Source organism: Echiichthys vipera, assembly GCF_963691815.1.
Source record: "Echiichthys vipera genome assembly, chromosome: 21".
Lineage (NCBI taxonomy): Eukaryota > Metazoa > Chordata > Actinopteri > Perciformes > Trachinidae > Echiichthys > Echiichthys vipera.
The window spans coordinates 21,818,412-21,829,316 of NC_139846.1; positions in this window are offsets into that span (position 1 = coordinate 21,818,412).

The window sequence follows — 10,905 nt, forward strand, 5'->3', positions numbered from 1 at the left end:
GTTATTAGGGCACAAGGACAGGAACGTCATACATGCATATACATTCCTTCTTTTTAAGGAAACTAATGTTAACTTTAGTTCTTGAACACCCCCCATCCACTGTTGTCATCAGTCCTGGAGGTTTCTTGTGATGTCTATGTTCAACACTGTGTCATGGGTGTAGACATCCATGCCTCCTGGAATATTATTTACTGTACATCTCATAAGTAAAAGGCTGACTGCCATGGCATTTGTGAATATATGTGTCGTACTCGCTTTCAATATTGAACTTTCACACTCTTTTTTTTCACTATCTTTTGACATAAAGGACCCCATGGTCTTCCCTCTAGTGCCACCCTCAGGACAAACTGACATGTTTGACCACAACTGAGAAGAAAATGAAATCTTCTATTTGTTGCTCATACCACAGTGTTGCTTTGGCGCATGTGTTTTTGTGCTCTGTCCGTTTTCATATTTTAAAAAACATGAAATGAAAAACAGAAAATTCAGTTTCTTACTGTTTTTGATAAAGAAAGACATTAATACAAAACGCTATTTTCAGTTAAAACGCCACATGTGATTTACAATATCTATTTATTTCTATTTTATTGGATTATCTAGTTTTCATTTTCTAGTTTTCTTGTAATATTCACTGGCTGCTGACAATAAAGCCCCCCTGTGGAAGCACACCCTGCAGGAAAAAGACTGTACATCTAGATTTAAACTGACTCAATCACATCAACAGGCAAACTGGACCGAATGCTTTACGGAGTCGAGCGGATCCATTGATAAAAGAGTTGAGGTAGAACAGACCTTGCAGTGTCCTGATATGAGTCAAATTCAACTCAAACTGTATTTCTTAGTATTTTCAAGAAGCGAGTTCATGGAATAAAAAACAATAAACAGGAGAAATGTACCTTTCAAACATCGGCACACATGTGGCAGCAGCACCACTGACATACGTCATAAATAGGCTGTTTATATGTATATACAAAAACCTTTCAGACAAACATATCACAGCGGAAAGAGTACAGAAGAAGAATTCCTTTATTAGTCCCGCAATGGGGAAATTCAATTTTTTCACTCTATTATTGTTATTCATGTACACAATACACACACATGCACAGACAGGACCTATATACATGCAATTAATGGAGAGACGTTAGAGCGAGGGGGCTCACAGTGACCAGCGCTCTAGGCAGTTGGGGGTTCGGTGCCTTGCTCTACAGCGCCTCGCCGGCGACCCTCCGGTTCCCAGCCAAATCACCTATGGACTGAGCTACTGCCGCCCCAAATATGAGACCCTGTAAATCTAGGTTACTGCTAGTACTGTTGTGTGTGTGCTATTAAAGCCTAATGCAGCACATTTACATCCGCAACATAAGATGGAAAGTGGGAGCAAAAACGCATTTTTAAATAAATAATATTGAGTCTCAGAGATAGAGCGGGTCGTCCACTAATCATAAGATCTGCGGTTTGATTCCCGGCTCCTCCAGTTTGCTGCAAGTGTCTTTGGGCAAGACGCTGAACCCCACTGAATGGTTAAATAAGCTCCACGTGAGCAGTTCGGCACCTCTGCCATCGGTAATGTGGCATTTTGGTGCCCTTTGAGTGGCTGTAAGTCTATAAAGGTGGTATATAAATGCATGTGATTTTACCATTACTGTAGACAGCGTACAGTTTTTCTGTATACGCTGAAGGTTGTGCTTTTTCCTTCATTCCACTGGGATCATCAAGATAAGACATCATGCAGTCTGTGTTTGGCCCTGAGTCAAATGAATGCTAATTTGCTACAGTTACGCCACACTACTTTAGCGTTTCAAGGCCCCTAAAACAGAAACTTTTGAAAACTCTGCTGACCCCGTTTTCATTTAAAAACGTCCGGGTCGCGTTTAAGTCTGGATTGACGTCAATGGAGATGCCCATGTTTGCTTCCTGATTGGTTGCTATCTATGACAAAGGGTCCTTCTCTGATTCGTCACAGCCCTATCACGTGACCCATGAGTGGAACAACAGCAGCCTTGACTCCCGGTGGTTAAATCAACATGGATAACGAATCACAGACGTTGCTGACCTTGTTGCCGATGCTATCAGGAAGCTGTTGTGTTAAATTCTGCAGTTTATAATGCTGCTACTCACTAGATGAGCAAGACACAAGGTATTATTTGAGAGACTTGGGACGATTCCCGTGTCCAGCGGCGTTATCAGCCTTACACCAAGTTTACACTGTGTTTAATTGTACATGAATGGTCATGTGATATGTATTTCAGGCACGTTGGTATGATCAGATATTAGTTTTTGAACAGGGCTTAAACTCTCACAAGGACGGAGATTGTTTTATTTGTTAAATGCCTTTTCCAAATGAAAACGTAGTAGTATGGAGGTAGTTTCACTCTCTCTCTCTCTCTCTCTCACACACACACACACACACACACACACACACACACACACACACACACACACACAGCCTGCTGCTGCTGCTGTGACCTATAAGCTAGAGCTCGTGACCAGAAGTCAGTGATCTAATGAAGCCTGCTCTGCTTGACTACTCTGGGAGTGACTGGAGGTGGCACAAAGGCCATCATCCCATAGACCCACATTCCACTTTACATAACATCATTAACTCTGATGACATTTACAGCGGCCTGTTAGCATCCACACGCAATCCAGCTTTTAAAAGATCCTGCTTCCACATGCTTCAGAGTAAAAGTAAAAAAAAAACATGAATCTCTCCCGGTGCTGGCTCACTGTAAGAAATGATGCACTGGAGAAAATCACGCTGAGTCTGCGCCAAAGCCCTGTCTTATTAAGAGTGAAATGTGGGGAGAAAATATTTGTCATACCCAGACTGCGACCCAGGAAGTAGATTTAGACGACAAGTGTGATAATATAGCCAGAATATGTCCTGGCAGGGATTCAGGGAGTGTGTATAAATCTAATCTGTCTCACTGTGGTGCATGGAGCCAATGGTTAACCAGCCCGTTGTTCAGCGACAGATAGGCCAGGCTTGCAGGAAGCTGATTAGATATACCCAGAGTAAATACAGAACCAAGCCAGTGCTCTCCAGCACCGAGCTGCAATTAGAGTCTCAATTATCATATTAAAAACACAAGGAAAGAATGTGCTTCCCATGTCTATTTCCAGCTATCTGCACATGGTGCTATCTGCTGGATACTAAAAGGCTGAGCGGATGTTATTGTACGACTGCTGTATTGATGTAGGGTCCAAAGCTGAGGATTTGTATAATGATGATTGCAGTTGTGCAAAGAGTTATCTGATACACTGACAATAAAATAACAGTACAGTACATGTGTGGTTTTGTTCATAAAGTGGAGGTTTATATTTGGTTTCGTGGCATTTTTACAGCGGTGAGGGGACAAGAGAGCTGTGGGAGGTTTCTACGACATTATAAAAGACGTGCGTGTGTGAGAGGGAGAATAGTTTTTCTAGCCTCGCGAGATCAGGATGGTCAGGATGCTCCATTGTATTTTACTCTCAGATCAGTCCGGTAAAGTGCGGTGGAGAAAATTTGCAGAAGTTAGCCAAGCGACTGAACCAATCAGCGTTGGTTTTGAGGCGAGTCGAAGTGTGAGCCAACGAGAAGAGACTGTTCAGTGTAAACAACATGGCGGCTTACGCGGATGAGATGAGCGCAGCTATGGAGCAAGCCGCTTGAATATGGACCAGGCACCTGAAATTGGGCCTTTTATCCGTAAATTCACGTTACACACACAGAAAATATCCTTTACCGACATGTCATTTACTTCCTGTGCTTCGCCTCAACACTCTGTTATTACGCCGTACGCTTCGTTGATCTGATTGGTTGGTTTGGCCTGATGATTTATCCAATCAGCAACCAGCATTTTCACCTCTTCCCAAAAGATCTCCAACCAAAAGTCTCCAGATGGATATGCAGAGCTAGAATTATGCGAATCGATCCATCTGGCGGAGTCAGGTTATACTTTCTCTGCGTTGCATCGAAGCTTCAAAAGCTATGTTCTGTGTGTTTTTGTATGTTAGCATATTGGCATATTAGCCAAAAACATTATAAAGCTAATATCCAGCTATACTGTATGATGAAAAGTATGCAATGGTTTGGTCATTTGGTATTATCAGTCACTCCAGGAACCCATAAGGCCTCAATCAGACCAGCACATAGGGGTACATCTCAAAAGAAGACTGTGCAGCTGCGTCCCTTTTGGGGATGGAAAGTTTTTGTAGTTTTGTTAGATGTTTCTATGTTTTATAGACACGTCTTACCTCTGCAACCTTGCCTGAACCTGAGAGTTTGCGCCACCTTTATAAAATAAGGTTGTTCACCATCATGTCCTGAGATTTACTGTAGACGACCGTCTATATGACTGTACTGCAGTGGCCTCCCCTTCATGTAACCTTGGTTAGTTCTATTATACTATACACTATAATATTTCTGTTAGTAAGCATAGTTGTCTCCTCAGATTAGGCCAATAAAGAAATGATTTAAAGAAAACAAAACAAAACGCTCAGTCAAAGGCCTGGCCCGAGGATAGTGGTGGGAAATATAGGCCCGACCCATGGGTGAGGCTCGGGCAGAGAATCTAAACCCTACTCGGATACGGACGGAGCCTTCTGTCTGTACTCTGCGTACATTTCGCCCGTATTTCTGTCCGTACCCTGCAAGCTTACGGATTCGTACCGATACGGACCACACGCTACCACCCCCAGCACAACTGATGTCACAGTGACGTCACAATGTACTGAAACACTCTGGAGTACACTTTTACATCACTGCAGCAAGATGAGAAGTCAAAACAGTTTTGCCCATTTTTCCCACTTAGAAATCCACTTTTATTTTGAGAGTAAAATGAGTTAAGGAATCTGAGAAATTCTGTGTTTTCTACATTTCTGTTTGTAGCCATTAGCATAATACATTAGCCAGGAAGTTGCTTCCATAACTCTTTTTTCCTTGAAATGAGGCTACAATGACACACGAGGTAGCTTTGTGCTTCCCACCATGCTGTATAGTGCTGCCAACATCCCCCGCAAATCAAACGGTTAATGTGAGCTACAAGATTAGAAATGATTCAGTTTTGGTCACTTGTTTAATAGCTTGGGGGCAGCCGCTGTTTGAAGAAGACAGCTCAGGGAAACAAAATCTTTCCCACCAATTTACGAGACTTCTGAATTCAATTATTTTTATGTGGAAACCAGCAGTGACTGGTGAAATTGGCAGGCATTCCTCCACTCCTCCAACATTGCAGGGGTTTTGAAAAAATTGCAGAAAAGAAAAACTTTTTTTTGTGATAATTCTACAAGAACATAAATTCCTTGTGGGATTGTAAAATGTCAAGCCCTGAGCCTGATTCTGCCGCATCATATAAATGAACTGTTGTTTGTGATTTCTATTTGTGCCTATGTAGAGATTGAGCTGTTCCAGAGGCATCTCTAGTCTAACAAGAACCAGTTGAACCCTCATTTTTAGTGTGCACGCTCATGTCCTCTGGGAGCTGACCCCTCCCTGCAGCCAGTCTTGTTAGGAACCTCAGCCTCAGTCCCTCTGGCAGTCTTGTTAGGAGCTCTCCCCACCTCCCTTTTCCCATCCCGGGGGCCTCCGGTCCCCAAGATTTGACCTGGCCTGCCACTTTTCTGCCTCATCTCCCTTCCTATCACTCTCCTCTGACCTCTCTGTCATCTGGGACCACAGGTCAGCAGTCACTGGGATAATAGCCTTGAACACGGCATGGAGCGATGGGAAGAGAAGATCTGCAGCATGCTTGCAATTTTTGCATATTAGCACAGGAGACAAGAAAACAACTGAGCTTCTTCTTCTGCCTCTGGTGTGTGTTACTACTTACTGTGTGGTTTACTTGGTGGCAGCAAGACTACTTTGAATGTGTTCCCCAGATGTCCCTGAGCGAGGCAAACGGAGGAAAGCCAGGGAGTGCAAACAGGAAGTGGAAAGCATCACACAGGGCCAGGGAGACATCCTCCTATTCCTCAAACGGGGCTCAGCTAATTGGCTTGGCGGGTTAAAGGCTTTTTGCACATGGAGAGGCTGGAGACCTCCCGATAACACCGACGCAGCATACGCTACAGCGTCATTACAGGGAGATATAACAGACAGCCGCAGTGCCACTCAAACCCGTTCATAGTCGCAGCACAAACACCAATCTTAGCTGTCTAACAGTGAGGCAACGTCAATTATTTTCATGTTTGTTTTAACTGGCTCCGACTCCCCCCAGACATTTTCCATGTCGGACCGGGGAGCTATTCTCTTTTCCCTCATGGTATTTTGTGAGCCATCCAGGGCTCCTAAATTAGATGCTTCAGACTGGTTTTACTGCGGCCTATCATCTCCTCTTGGCATTGTTGCAGACGTCAGGCCTCGTAGCCCCTGTTCTGCCGGGATGAGGCGATGCTTTTGGAGGATTCTCTCTCACTTAAATCTCATCATTCTTTTGGTTCAGAAGCCACAGCAGCTGTTTCAGTAGGTACTGAGTCCTGGGCCTGAAATGGACTTCCAGGATATGGTTTCCCACGAGGAGTCTTTTTTTTCTTCCTCTTATGACATATCCATGCAAACCCTTCCTTTGGTATTATTCCCACTTCTAACACCTCATCTGTCATGCCTGGGGTTTGAGTTCTAATTTGGAGATAGCAGTGAATGATGCTGGAGAGCAGGACGGAAAGGAAGAAACTTCAAAACAACTGGCTGAGCACAGTGATTATAACCTGCCTGTCATAAACAACAACAATAGAAAAACAGTCTAGCCATATGCATAAATCTTGCTACCATGCATGCATGGTTGAGGCCAGAGTTAGGCCACGGTGGATTCCGGTATACAAACATAGAGGCTGAAAGGCAGAGATAATGAACGGAGTGATAGATAGGGCTGAGAGTAGAAATAGAAGAGAAGGAGGAGAAGATAGATGTGGGAGGTGGAAGAGATAGAGAAGCAGAAGGAGTGTGGAGTGCTGGGCAGGAGAGGAGAGATGGAAGAGCTTGAAGAGGACAAGAAGGTGGAGGGAAGACAAGGGGCAGCAGGATGCTGGTTGCTACTGTCAGTCTGCAGAGGCTCAGTAACACCTCCCTGCAGAGAGCCTTTATCGCCAGACCCCCGAACCTGATAAGGATAGCTGCTACAAATGTGCATCTCTGCACACATCAAACTCACAGACACAGGCGTAATTACATGCACATACTCAGCATGTAAAAAAATCTAAGTCAAAGCTGCCCTGTGTGTTGTTTTCTGTTGTTTCCTCTGTTGTGATGAGCACAGATTAAACAGGGAATCATAATAGCTTTTACCTGAACTCTTAAAAAGAACATAGGAGCCTAAAGCTGGGTTCACACCTCTGCGTGACAACCACACTGATAACGAGACGGTTTCCCAAAAAAGAAAAGCGTGCTGCTGTCCAACTGCTTCAAAACATAATGTGTTGTTCTACAGATTTGTCCAATACCGACGTTCTTGACTGCTGATGAGGCTTACAGATCTTGGTCGCACTGTTCAGGGATCAGTTACAAATACAGAGATCACAAGTGTTAAAGTTGCTGCTTTTTATTTTACTGTAGCTTTAATGTGACAGGGAGAGAAATCACAGGGGCAAGACTAGTAGCTCCTTCCACAGACCAATTACTGAGGTAGTTACAGCAGAGTACGAAAGATTATATATGACTCTTGGATGGATGGATGGATGGATGGATGGATGGATGCATTTAAAATACTTTAATTAGAGGGCCTCTCAAGCCGAGTTAGTTTAAACTATTAAATTGCAATCTGTCATAAATTTGATTGCATTTACACTTTGTTAATGTGGGATATCTATTGAAGCTGTGCAAAAAGCTTCTTGTAGTGTGTAAGTTTAGTCTACATGCACATGAAAATGGAGTCTACACTCTGTAACTATACGTTGGACTTTTTCCTCCACTCCAACCTCGACCAGCAATCATGATTCTGAGGACATTTTATAGCAATTTCCATTCTGCACCGCTAATTCCATAGTGAACACACTTGGATGTAAACCCATCTATAGCACTGTAGAAATCTGATGGTATAACCAGCCCCATATTCCGCTCCACGACCCCCCCCCAGCTCGTCACTTTCCAGTAGGTATGGAAAAAATGAAAGCACCAGTTTAGCCATTACGTCATGTGTCGACTGTCAGGATTCATGAGCGCGGGGTCATTTACATAACGTCTAGGGACAAGTCTCTCAACGTTTTACACTGAGCGCCTCAGATTTTTAAAATTCATTCATTTATATGTCAGCATTGGCACCCTTACTCCTACCTATGTTTTCTTAACTGCATTAATGCATGAGGCATGAATGAATGAGGAAAACAAATGTGTCTCTTAGTTTGAAGTGCCAGCTGGAGGCCGTAGATCTTTGGTGGAAACTTGGCAGTGGCAGCCAGCCTAGGTCAGGGAGTGACAGGGGGTGGGGACCAACACAGCACCAAGAGGGCCATTTCTGGTGGCGGTGCTGCACAGCTGGCAGTGCCACACTCATTCCATCCCTCCCTCCCTCCCTTAAACGCCTCGCTATGCTACTTGGCTAACTGAGTGCAGGAAGTCCCCCGGACCGTCCCGGATAGGACTGAACCGTGGCTTTAATGAGCGTCTTGGCTCGACAGAACGGCCCCTTTCCTGTTTACTGACGGGCTGACCGCAAAACTAACCGTAAACACACACCTCTCTTTCAGCCCTCCCTTCCTCACTCTGTCTATCCCTCCTTACCCTGAGGCTGCTCTGGCGTCTCCCAGGGACATCCTGGTTTGTCCCTGGACAGGCGTGTAGTCAGCAAAACGCTCTGCCCAGACAGACACCTCAGCGTCTCAGGGATAAAGAAGAGTGCATGCAGTCAGTTCTGAGTTCTTCGGCTGAAAAGAAAGACACATGTATTTGGTTTATTTAAACGTTGAATTCCTTGTGTCGGTATTGCAAACTATAAGAGAATAAAGAAGGAGAGATACTGAATAAGAAACAGAGAAAGAAGGATCTCTGTAACAATACAGAATGCATACTTTCATGGATTTATATTTAGACGGTCCGACCAACTCCTCCCCCTCCTCTATTCTAAACCCAAGAAACCCAACTCACCCAGAATAAAAATAATTGGTGGTCTCGTCTGCAGTTCTGACTGGAATGAAGTCTGTATGGACGAGCCGCAGCTCCTGGCAGGCTTCCCCGCTCCAGTCTTATACAGAGGAAGAGGAGATTTGGCCCCGGAACGGGTAAACATGCCGCGGTTTTAACCTCTGTCACCCGACATCCCTGACATGGCTCTATCGGAGCACACCAGGCAGTGGCATTAAAAGCCACAGGGTGGATCGCTGGGCACAGGCAAACGAGACATCCTGCTTGTGTCAAAATGGCTGCCAGTACTTGACGTGTCAGACTTTATCCAGACAATTTCGCATGCTTCAGAAACCCAGTGGCATCACTGACTCTAATAAGGATCTCCCTTCAATTTAGGGCTTATTGTCAACCTCGTCCAAAATGTTTGCATCTGTTAAATCACTGATGATTGTAGGAAGCGTAACATTGTTGAAAACCCCTTTCCTCCTTAATCGACAGTGCTGGGGCCCCTTCTCCACTCCGATTTGACATGGCAAGGTATTTTAAGAGCAGCACAGGGAGTAAGGCAGTGACTCTGGGTTTACGGAGCAGATAATATGCAGTGTGACTGTTTGCATCAGAGGGTCACAGTAAGCCACAGTTTAAAAAATGTTCTTTAATTGCGCTGATGTCATGGCCGAGAACATTTTCATGGCACTTTGGCTGAAACCTTACATGCTTTGCTTTGTCATGAATTCTTTTTAGACTATCTTATGAATCACGAAGCGCTGACGTGGCATCTAACACACCTTGAATTTGCTTATGCATACATACAAAATCCGTTCTTTGTCAGATGTATGATTATTAATGGGTGTCAGAGGGTAGAGTTTCTACTGGGACATGGGGGGTGGGCCCAGAAAAAACCTTACTCACGCTCCTCATGCATGTTCGAAACAAATACAACATCAAACATCAAGTTTAACACAGTAACGCTGGGTTACATGCATGGATCATTTCCTGTGAATTCCCTCGTACTTGTGAAAGCAATTACTTTGTATAATCCTGCACAGGAATGGCCGACTCCTCCACCAACAATGCAAAACTGCTATAATGAGACCTAATTATCTCCGCCAAGAGAAGCTTGTGTGTGTGTGTGTGTGTGTGTGTGTGTGTGTGTGTGTGTGTTTGTGTGTGTGTGTGTGTGTGTGCGTGTTTGATTGCGTTTCTGTCTGCAGCTCATCCCCTGTGTTTTGATGTTGGAGGGTAACATTAGACTAGAAAGGTAGAAATGAAAGGATGGTTTCCACTTAGGTGCTCTTTGCCTGATAGAACCTTTTGGGCACATGAATGGATAATTTTATCTTTATTATTCATATAAAATATATTGCAACCCAAAGCAGACTGCAGACGCCTCAGTGAGACAAATCAATCACCCCCATGTCCCATGGTAGTGCACCAAATGTTGAGTCTTTTCAGAAGTTCAGACCAGATTTCACTTACAGAGTTGTACCCCAATGATAGGATGCAACATGTTTACCCTCCTCGGCCTTACCTAGTCTGTTACAGGACATTTTTTGGCCTTTGTCGAGGGTCGAAACTTCATATCCATAGAAAAGTTTGGTCTCATTCTCACTTTTCTTTCTGTTTGAGTCGAGTCAAATGCCTTGAAGTTTCTGGATTTAGCAGAATATAAGAGCACAAACAAGAAGCCAGCAATAAGGTAGCTGGGTTATAACTTGTGTATGGATTTATTGTTTTTTTGTTTTGTCTTTGTGATGTTTTTAATTGATTTCCATGTTCAAAATGAATGAAGAAATAATCAAATACATTTAAATACATTGAATGGCTGTAGCACAAAAGGGGCCATTCTTAATTAGTATCAAAAT